The sequence below is a fragment of the Aythya ferina genome, assembly GCF_964211825.1.
Source record: "Aythya ferina genome assembly, chromosome: 4".
Lineage (NCBI taxonomy): Eukaryota > Metazoa > Chordata > Aves > Anseriformes > Anatidae > Aythya > Aythya ferina.
Genome location: NC_140300.1, coordinates 25,690,211 through 25,701,424, shown reverse-complemented (window position 1 = coordinate 25,701,424; position 11,214 = coordinate 25,690,211). Strand labels below are relative to the sequence as shown.

Below are 11,214 nucleotides of genomic sequence, written 5' to 3'. Positions count from 1 at the left end.
GCACTCTAGTCTGCATTTCTGTGACCATCTGACCTGTTTGCTTAATTTTAACCAGATTAAACTCAGTATGCCTGTGCATTTCATAACTGAAGAAAGGAAAGGAGGAAACCTCAAATACAGATAAGTCACAGCGCGGCCCTCAAATTCGTGAATGCCTTGTCATGTGTTTCGAATTTTATTTAGCAATCTGGTCACTGAAAATGTGAAAGATGTGTATATAGTCAATGACAAGATTATATTCATTTTATAGGACTGAACAGAGAAAAGCAAGTGTCGATCCTTTCCAGGACAGCCAGTATGACTAGAAATCAAAGGTCAGACATAACCTCAGTCTATCCCTCTGCACCAAGACAGGGTCAACTGTACATGTCATAGATATTTAACTTGTTACTAAAGATCTCTGTTACTGGAAATTAGTAAATGCTTCTTTTTTTTAATTTATAATCATCCTATGTCTACCAATATGTCCTGGTGGGATGTACTACAAGGCTGTGATGTTGTAACAGGTAGTTACAGTCTTCAAGGCAGTATAGAGTAAACAAAAATTTGGTGAGTGTGTGTCCATGGCAGGCATTTCTACAGCACGGATTCATGAAAGTTTAAACTCATTTTTTTCTATGCTTAATTAAGACAACATTCTGGTAAGTGAATGGGAGGAGATACTGTCATGTGCCCTTGAGTTAAACCAGAAAAATAGAGACTTTTTTTTTCAAATATGTATCCATTTCTCTGTATCAGCAAGCTGACTTACAAGGACTTTAACTGAAAATCAACTGTGTCAGATTTCCAATATACAATGGCAATGCATGTCTTTCTAAAATTTATAGATGACATTTTTCTGACAGAAAATGCATTGAAGACATCTTTGGAAACTAACAGAATGACCAGATAAAAATTATTCCTGTATCACTGTGGCTGTTTTTGTTGCCAAATGATTGGCATGATCTCATTGCCAATATTCTTGATCAATCAGAATCATCCTTAAGTACTTAAAGAGAAACAAATTACCAAGATTAATAACATTTCAAATTTAATATCCATCATCCACATGAAGGCATTTTTGGCCTTTGGTATTTCCTGTTTCACAAGGTGTGGGCAGCAATTTGAAACATAAAAGCAATAAGAAAGATATAAGAACAGAGGGGAAGCAAAAACACTAAAAAAAAAAAAAATCACAAAAGAAAGTAAGAGCACTGTGGATTTTAAAGTAATGTGAAAAATAAATAAATAAATATATATATATATATGGACAAGAAGAGAAGTTTTGAAAGGAGAATTGGACTGAAAAAATCCAACTTAATAATATAGTCCACCACTTACTAGTTGTGTTCTCCCTAATGGTGCAGAAATATTCATTAATATTTTCTGTTTTATGTTTGAATTGATAATATCAAAGCTTTTCTATTTGTAATTGAGGAGGCTTTACTAAGAGTAAACATTTTAAAAGTACCACCCCATTTTACTGGAATTGTAGATAGAAGAGATCTCTGACCTGCTGTTAGCAATTTTAATTAAGTCTTGGCATGGCAGAGAAATTACAAATGAATAAAGGATGCCATTGTATACATTCAAACAGAGTGTGCTGTATGACCCACATGACTGTGGGCAGGTTAGCTAGACATCAGCCCACAGTAAAATAATGAGTGTTCTCATGCAGGATTCAAAAAATAATGAATATACAGGCCTATAATTAATATAAAACAAAGAACAGAAATATAATTGAAGCAATCAACATACTTTCCTAAAAATGCATCTTGACAAACAGTTTAGTTTAATTATTTGGGAAAATTGCAGGTTTGATTATTAGAGGTAATGACACTAGGCATTTTACTTACATGTAGAAGCACCTAGCATTCTGATGTTAAAAACAGTGTCATATTTCAGATTTTCAAATGCTGTTGTCAAATGGGATTGTCAAGCAATATGGGCAAGGTTCCACTGAAGCTCACCAGCCTTCAACACTTCCATTTATTATTAAGACAAAATATGAAATAATACCATTTTTTAATTATAAAATAGATAGACAACACTGGAAGAGTAATACATCATTGTGAGTTCAGAGAAGCCAAAGAAATTAGATCATACATGACAAGAGTCTGTTGATTCAAATGTACTTTTAATGTAGCCAGCAGCAAGCTTACGCATCTAGAAAGAAACTACATCTTCAGGATAGGAGACTGAGAGGGAAAGGAATGAGACTAAAATAGATTTACAAAGTTTTTCACTTCTTCTTTACAGAGAAGTGAAGATGAGCTTCCAAGATGTGGAATGGACAAAAACAGCATAAGAAATTGTTCGCTGTACAAGTATGTATCAGTAAGTAGCCTCTACAATTCCTGAGAATGAATTAATTAATTTATTTTTTCTATTTACTATTCCAGAAATAACCCCAATTTGTGGACTTCGAAAGAGGAGAAGGAATATAAGATCCTAAGGGTTACCTTAATTAATAACCAATGGTTACAATTTGATGGGTATTTATTTATTTTATGACCGCAGATGTAACAAAGTAATGACCAATATACCAAAAAATAAAAAAATAAAAAAAAAATTGATTCACCATTTCCTAATTCAACAGGTAAGTATGACACCTGTGTGTGGCCCAAGTAATATGAACCAAGAATATGGGACAAGTAATAGAACAGATAAGACTAAATTACCTAAATTTTCCTTCTTAACTTAAATTGTATGAATCAGTATGTAAAATTACCCTCAATGACTGGACTTAGCAAAATGCAACTATTTATAGACAATAAATTAATTTTAGAAATGAGCTATAATCCTCTTAGTGGGAAGGAAAATGAAATGACGATACCATAATTGAAAGAATGGAAAAAAAAAATCAGCGACTAGCTGAGGAAATGTATTAGTAATGGATGTTGTCATTTTATTGCTGTTGCTTTTTGCTTACTTTTTTTGTTTTAATCTAGAACTTTCAGTATGCTAACATGTATTATTATCTGACAAAATTTCAAGATACAACAATGTAAACAATATTGACTTCTACTGAATAATTATTTATAAGCCAAGTGTATTATTCTGAGAAATACAAGGAAGGCTCAGTCCAAAATAAATAACATTCATGTACTCATCCTATTTTCTTCTAAGACCATTTTCCAACAAGGAAAGAAAGAATCTGCCATCTGTTACTTTGCTAATGTTTCTTTTAGCACACATATTAAGGTAGGTATTCTTGTAAAAGATTATCAAATTAAAATATTTGCTTTTTTTTTTTTTTTGTGAAAATTTTTAACATAATTAAAAAGTAATGGCTATGGTTAGCAAGCCACTAAAATAAATGTTTAGAATTTTACATCTAAACCAGTCCACTATTGAATTTAGTATTAAATAATTTAAAGAGGTGTCCCTCTGGGCTAGCCTACAAGATAGAAATAAAAGGTTATTTGACTTTACTGGGTATCCTGAGTGCATCACTGTTGTGCTTTTGACAACATTTTCATTTTGTTTCACTCAGGAAAGAAGATGTGGTGGTTACCCACTGCAGAACTGAGAACTGGTTGGCTAGATCTATCCCCAGACTACCTTACTGATGAGTATGCCTACTACCATATGCAAGAACAAGATTTTGTGATGAGTAAGTGCACTTTCTTCTGAGCAGATGAACGATTATCACAGTGACAGCTGGGCACCTTCCTAAAAGCTACAAAAATAAAATAAAATCACTCAGACTGTTTCTACATGGTTTAATTTTTGGTATTTGTTCATCGTTTTCCTTCTGGTAGATTTTGCTCTGCACCCCCGTTCCCCCATTCTTCTCTTCTTTTAATAGTCCAATATTCCACTTACAGATGTTGAAAGAAAAAAACACTGTACATAGAAAAAAAGAAAAGGAGTACATTTAGACTGTTGCAAATAGTAAATATTATCTGCTGTGATTTGTTTTTGGAAAGATTATTCAATTTCTTGGCAAGATGATTCCTTTTGGTGGCAAGACTACAGATCTACAGATTCTACTCCTTATCATCTTCATCTCTATTAATAAGGAGCTAAAAAATGATTAGAGGACTGGAGCACCTGTCATATGAGGACAGGCTGAGAGAACTGGGCTTGTTTAGCCTGGAAAAGAGAAGACTGAGTGGAGACCGCATCAATGTATTTAAATATCTGAGGAGAGGGTACTGAGAGGATGGAGCCAGTCTCTTTTCAGTTTTGTCCAGCAACGAGAGGCAAAGGGTACAAACTGAATCACAGGAAATTCTGGCTGAATATGAGGGGGTACTTCTTTACTGTAAGGGTGACAGAGCAGTGGAACAGATTGCCCAGATGGGTTGTGGAGTCTCCTTCTCTGGAGATATTTAAAACCCACCTGGCATCCTGTGCAACCTGCTCTCGGTGATCCTGCCTTGCAGGGGCTAGGGATCTTCTTGGCAAGGGACTTCTGAGGTCCCATCCAACTTCGGCATTTCTGTGATTCTCTGAAAAAAGAAGGAATATTTCAAAACAAATACAGATAATTCCATTACTTATGGTCATAAAATAAGAGCCATTATACTACATCCCATAGCTTACTTCCATTGGCTCTTAGCCATAATATCTATTTCAGGATCATTTGTGAAGAAGGTCTGAGTGCTACCAAGGAATTGAAGAATCGGTGAGTATGTTAAATTATTATGCAGTGTTGATTTAGACACAAAATAATTGGTGTCATTCATAGAGCATTAGTATGAGGTAAAATGAGTGTTTTAATCTTCAGTCACTATCTAATTAAAAAGCTTACATTTTTATTTTAAAAGTTTGAATGTAAGCGTAGAAACCAAATCATTGCAAGGAAGTGGAGGCAGAATAAAATAAAAAGGGTATTAAAATAAAAAGGTTCAAGTTCTGGAATATCCTTTGGTATACTAATAAGTAGTATGTAAGAATACCTACTCATGTTTCTGTGGATATCTTTCCCTCTCACACCATTTCAGCTTATCATATGAATAAAATAAAATAAAATCTAATATTCAATTTACATTTTAATTCTTACAAAAACAAAATATTGTTCTTCTTTTATTACTTTATCCTTTGTTCACAACAGCAAAAATTGCCATGTTTTTTGGTGTTCAAAAAGTGGCAAGGAGTCTTTTTTCCACACATCCACATTGTATTTTATTCAAATTTTCAGCTTTATCAATATTAACAATTCCTGCAAAATACAACTATTTTTATAAACGCTAGAAAAAGTGGATTTTCCAATTTACTGTTGGAAGATACACTTTATGAGTAGAAAGACAGATTGATGTGTAGTAAGTAAATATTCACATAACACAAGGCAGCTACCCTTTGGTGTCTTGGCTCAGGTCATGTAGCTTACAATGTCCTTAACAACTAAACCACTACCATCTCTCAATACCAAAAAGAATATTATTTTGGACACTTTCAAATAAAAACAGAAAAGAACCACTGTCTCTTTTAGGAAGGTGTGCATCACTATATTTTTCAGATAGAATGCGACAAGAAGGTGTGATTTTGCTAATTAAAGTTTTGCCTCTTACACAATAATATCAGCTTAAAGGGTCACAAATAAGACTGCAATGCAACTACAAAGTTAGTTTTATCTGTTATTTCCAACATATTCTTCTTTCAAAAAATTTCTCTGTATTTCTCTGATAATCAAGGATGTTGTATACATACAAAAAATAATTTAAAAAAGACATTCAACAGTGATAATTAACTAAAAGCTGTTTAAAGAATTATTAAAACCTCCCTAAGAAGCTCAAGTAATGTGTATAATTACATCTGCTGGGGTCTCTTAATTGACAAAAACTACACCTCCTATAGATTGTGTTGTGTATCTGAAGTAATTAGTCCTGAATTCAGAAGTCCAAATGACTGCTTAAGGGCATAGCTATACTGTTCTAATAACAAAAGATTATCAATTAAAAGAAATTCATAAAATCAAGTACAAGCAAGCAAAAAAAAGTCACTGTTGGATTTTCCTGAGATTCTGAAAATTCTGCAATATAGACAAACATATATTACAAATATTTTTTTTATAATGCATTTTGTGGTTGATATCAGGTTGATACCTGAAAATAGATATTAACAAATCCCTTTACCAGACTGATTACAGGTCAGGACACTCTGCAGGAAGTAGTAAATTAGAAGCAGTCTGCTTTGAAACAGAAGAAATAACAATTAATAATTAATTAGGCAAGATGATGTTTTTTTCTTTTTTTTCATAGTTATGTTTACACATAAAATCTATAGACTACAGAGTGACAATACAGGGCTATGCTCCAAGTCAAATCTTGTGAAGAGAATAGTGGTTTTATTTTACATAATAATAATATATTAAAGGCTTACCAGCCAAGCAGTGTGATCTACTTACTAATATGTTGAGTACAAATGTCTGAACTATCCAGAGCAGTAACTCTCCTTTCTTTATCAAAGATATTGATAGAAAGATTAGGAAGGTTAAATTCACCTTTTGTCATTGTTGTTATTGTTCCTACTACATGCCTTAAAATATTAATTTCCTTAAATAGAAAAGCAGTTATAGCAGCCCATCCCACATTTCAGGGTGATTTCAGATCCATGGAGAGCAAATGTAATTTGGTTCTGACACAGGGGCCACCTCCAATGAAAACAGGAGCTGAAGGACACCAATGTAAGCATCACAGCATGGAATAGGTCTGCGTGTTGCAAGAACAATCAGATATGGGAGCTGTCAAACTTTCCTAGGCCTCTTCATATATAAATCATAAATAAAAATAATCATAGGTGTAATAATATACATTTAGTAATAATAAATACTGGACAGTATTGTAGTCCTAGGACCACCTAGTGTCTCTAGGACCAAAGAAAGCACTCTGTCAAGTTACAAATGCAGTTCTGGGACATCGTCTTTTGGGTCAATACAAAATGTTCATAGTTCTTAGAAATGTTTGGAAGCCTACAGATGTTTTACTCATATTTAAACCAGGTAGCTCTACATAAACAGACAGCCTAATGGCCAAAGTCATGCCCCAGGGTTAAAGACTTTGAGACCTTCTGTTATATTTCTCAGGCCAAGAAAATTGTGTAAAAACACCAGATACTGTGCTATTCACTATAATGTGATATTGTGCTATTCACAATGTATCTAGTGATGGTGTGATAGTGGTTGACATGCCTTATAGGACAGATTCTCAGACAGAATAAATTGTCATTGATCCTCTGTTTTTAGCAGACTTACTTATTTCAGTGAGTGAGTTGACCCAAGAAGTCAGTCATTTTCTCAATTCCTGATTCATCAATGAACAGAATATAATAAACCTGCTTGAAGATGACTTTGTTTCTCTGCTGGTGCTTTTTCATTTGCTGCGCTATTAATATACAGATGAAGAACTGCTGTAAAAAATCCTCTAATTGCACTGAACTTTTCAGTGTGGACCTGTATCACATCTGACAGCAGCCAGGTGCTCAGATGAGGGTATAAGTAGAGATCAAATATGCAGGTACATTTTTCCTACCTCTAACATTCTGCAGCTTGAAAGGTGAGGAGTTTCCAAGACAGAAATTGCATCTTTAGATTTGTATTACTTGTGATGGATTTATTTATTTTTTTAATTCCTAGACTATGTATAATTACTTTTCAAACTGTGTAAACTTTTAGCACCCACATCCTCTGACAGTAGCCCAGTAATTATGTACTGTGTGGAAAAGTTTGGGGATTGGTTTTAGACTTACTACATGACTGTTGATGGATTTGATGTCTCTAAAGTTATATTGTTGAAAATGCTAAGTGTTTTTCTTTTTACCTTCTCTGTTTCACTCCTGATGTTAGAGACTTTTGTCACACCCAAATTTTCTAGGCCAAGAGGCCTTAATCTTCAATAGGAGGAACAGTAGAAGCTGTTTAATAACACTGACCACCTTCCCTGCCTGTTTTTGTACATCCTACAATTCTACTAAATCTCTTTTACCTGAGCTCATACCAAAGAGCTATTCATACAATGGGGAAAAGACCTCTAAGATCATCTAGTCTAATTGTTAACCTAACACTACCAAGTTTACCACTAAGCCATGTCCCTAAGCACTAACTCTACACATCTTTTAAATACCTCCAGGGGCGATAAATCAACTACTTCCCTGGGCAGCCTGTTCCAATATCACAATCTTTTCAGTGAAGAAATTTCACCTATTATCCAACTTAAACCTCCCCTAACACAGCTTGAAGCCACCTCCTCTTGTCCTTTTACTTGTTGCTTGGGAGAAGAGACCGATCTCTGCCTTGCTACAGCCTCCTTTGGAGAGTGATAAGGTCTCCTTGAGCTTCCTTTTCTCTGGGCTAAATAACCCCAGTTTCTTTAGCCGCTCCTCATAAGACTAGTTGTCTAGATCCTTCACCAGCTTTGTTGCCCTTCTTTGGACATGTTCCACTCTTTCTTGTAGTGAGGAGCCCAAAACTGAACACAATATTTGGTGTATGGCCTCACCAGAGCTGAGTACAGGGGGACAATCACTTCCCTACTGCTACTGGCCACACTATTTCTGATACAACCCAAGATGATTTTGGCTTTCTTGGCCACCTGAGTACACTGCTGTCTCATATCCATATAACAGCTTCTGTTTTCTTTCTCTTGTACTTTCTTAAAACATTCTATTCTCTTTCAATAGCTTCTAAGGACTGAGGTAACATTTTCATGATCCTATCCAAAATGACTTAAAGATCTTATTTTGGGGTTGTAATGGTTGCTTTAAAGCCCCTCATTAGACATGTATAATTTGGTTTGTTTTTCTCTGAGAGAATTACTTTGTACTTATCAATGTTGAATTTCATCTGTCACTTTATCACCTAGTCACTCACAAGAGATGAATCAATGTTTCATGAATTTAATGACATATAATAAAGAGTTGTAAGTTCAAGCTAAATAGCATAAAGATCATGGGAAAATTACTTTGCAATTCCACTGAAGCAGAATTAAATCTTTTTCCCTACTTAGTGACATTTCACATGAAGAACAATTAGCTGTGCATTTAAACTTCAGAGAAGTTTTGGGACATGAGATTATTGTAGAAATATTCCCTTGGTTTATATTTTAATGGAAAAGATAATGTCCACCAGGATTTTTCTATAACAGTTACTAGTTTTGGAAGTGGGGAAAATGGGCAGGATTCCCACAGCAGGTCATTGTCTCGTTGCCTTAGTGTAGCCTGTTTGTTGGGCCTCAGGACACATTATACCTACATAGGTAGATTTCACAGCACTGAGGCAAAAAAGTCCTTTGACAGGTCTTTTGATAATCAGGGAAGTTCCTTACATTTCTCTCTTCTTTCTCAAAATTATGAAGAAAAAAAATGATACAGAAATAAATTTTTTAGATCATTTAGATCTAATTTGCAGATAGGGTAACTTTGTCTTCCAGAAGTTTATTTATGAGCATAAAATAAGCTCAAGAAAGTTCAGAGGAAAAAGAAAAATGTTGCTTCTGAGAGTAATTCTCTTCATAGCCACAAAACTACCTTCTTCCTATCTAATTTTGATACATAAAAAGGATGCTTTGAATATTGAGTATTACAGATGACTCACAAATCCATAATGCATATGTTTCTGAGGAGATTTGACACATTTTTTTGATCAGTCCAGTAGGGACTGGGGACTCAGAATCTCTCATGAGGCTCTCAGTAATTTACAAAATCAAGGCCTGATGACCTTAAACAAGTCATTTGATTTTTCTTTGTGAAAATCAGTCTATCTGTAAAATCTGGAGTCAGTGCTGCTGTCATTGCATAGATGAGAAAAAAAGAGAAACATGAGAAGAAAACTGTGTTCAATGATCAATCATTTCCATCTTTCTTATTCTCCTTATGAAGATTTTATTTTTGCTAACCCTCTATTCTGTAGGTTAAGGAAAAAACAATGTTCTGACAAAATGTACATGGTATGTGATTCCTCAGCTTAGCCTGCAACTCCTAATGATTGCTAGCTTAGCCAGCAGACAGGTAATATACATTCAAAGCTACTGAATAAAGTATCTGAATATATTTTTGTCAGGAACTTGGAAGAAAAGCAAGACGTCATCTCATGCAAAAGCAGTAATGTCAGCATTTTATGTCATAAAACCCAAGGTCAAAATCATCATGGCAATGAATAATCCTTGCTTGTGTATTTTATAAGATTTAAGCTCCAAAATTAATAATTCAGTTTATTAACACAATGCAGTAAGATAACCACACTTTTATTAATCCATTATAATAAATAAAAATCCGAAATTTATTAAGCAAAATGGTCAAAATAATAATGGTTTTTAAGTCTGCTTTGCAGACAAAATCCTGCTTGAAGTCACATAAACAACACAAGTTGGAAAAGAAACAAAGTTCCAGCAGTGAAGAACAGAAGAGAACAGCTGGACTGGGTCAGCAAAAGCATCCTGCTCCACAGCTTACCTCTGTTCCCAGAAGAAGCATACTGTAGCTTTTGGCATGTAAAATCTTGCTTAGAAAATGCACGAAGGCAGAAGAGACCTGGGCCCTGCTATATATAATCAAGCTGCTGAAAGGCAATACTGAAAGGGGTGATAAGAAATCCTGGAGTGCTTTGTAGTGCCTATAATGGCAGAAAGGTTTTATACTAATGGGCACATTTGAATAATGAGCAGCAGCAATAATAAGAATTAAAGCAACATATATTAGCAATAGTAGCCCCTAACAACAGCCAGATCTTTTCCGTTGTGCTTGAAAAATTATGACTGAAAACATTAAGTAAAAAATAAAATAGAAATGTCAATAATATAAAAAGTTTTCTGTACTAAAACATCTTAAAAGGACATTTCATATGACTCTATAAAATAAAGAAAATATGCTTTTCAAAACACAAATTAATATTCAGGAAGAAATATGTTAATCAGAAGTGAAAGCTTTGACAACATAACAACTTCAAAATTCTGAGATAAATGGGGACCTCAGCAAATAGCAGAGGTCTTTAAAAATACAAAATGAATTTGATTTTTTTAATGGTTCTTCCTGGTAATCATTTTAGTGTTTTCAAAATGTTGTTATTTGATTTGGAAAAAAAAAGGCTGGCAATGCAAATTTAATATCATAGCTATTGCAAAGTCTGTTATAAAACTGTGTAACACATGTTGAATGTCATATAAACATTTCTGGCAATCATTTGTCAGATGCAAGTGTAAATTGTACTAAAATCTCTAAGAAAATATGGAAACAACTTATGCCATTTGAGAAATACTGTTTGTATGCTTAGCTTTGTTCTGACTTTGTTTATAT

General features: G+C 34.1%; 1 long non-coding RNA gene across 2 annotated transcripts; it reads left to right on the top strand.

The window, feature by feature from the left end:
• The first annotated feature begins 245 nt into the window (after positions 1 to 245).
• Positions 246 to 6,607, top strand: LOC311436679. Of its 2 annotated transcripts, XR_014693023.1 has the most exons (6): positions 246 to 314; positions 2,239 to 2,306; positions 2,382 to 2,578; positions 3,476 to 3,595; positions 4,565 to 4,612; positions 6,526 to 6,607. It is a non-coding gene; the product is annotated as an uncharacterized lncRNA (long non-coding RNA). The 2 variants fall into 2 exon arrangements; XR_014693024.1 differs by lacking the exons at positions 4,565 to 4,612; positions 6,526 to 6,607 and having other exon boundaries at positions 3,476 to 3,798.
• The last annotated feature ends 4,607 nt before the right edge of the window (positions 6,608 to 11,214 follow it).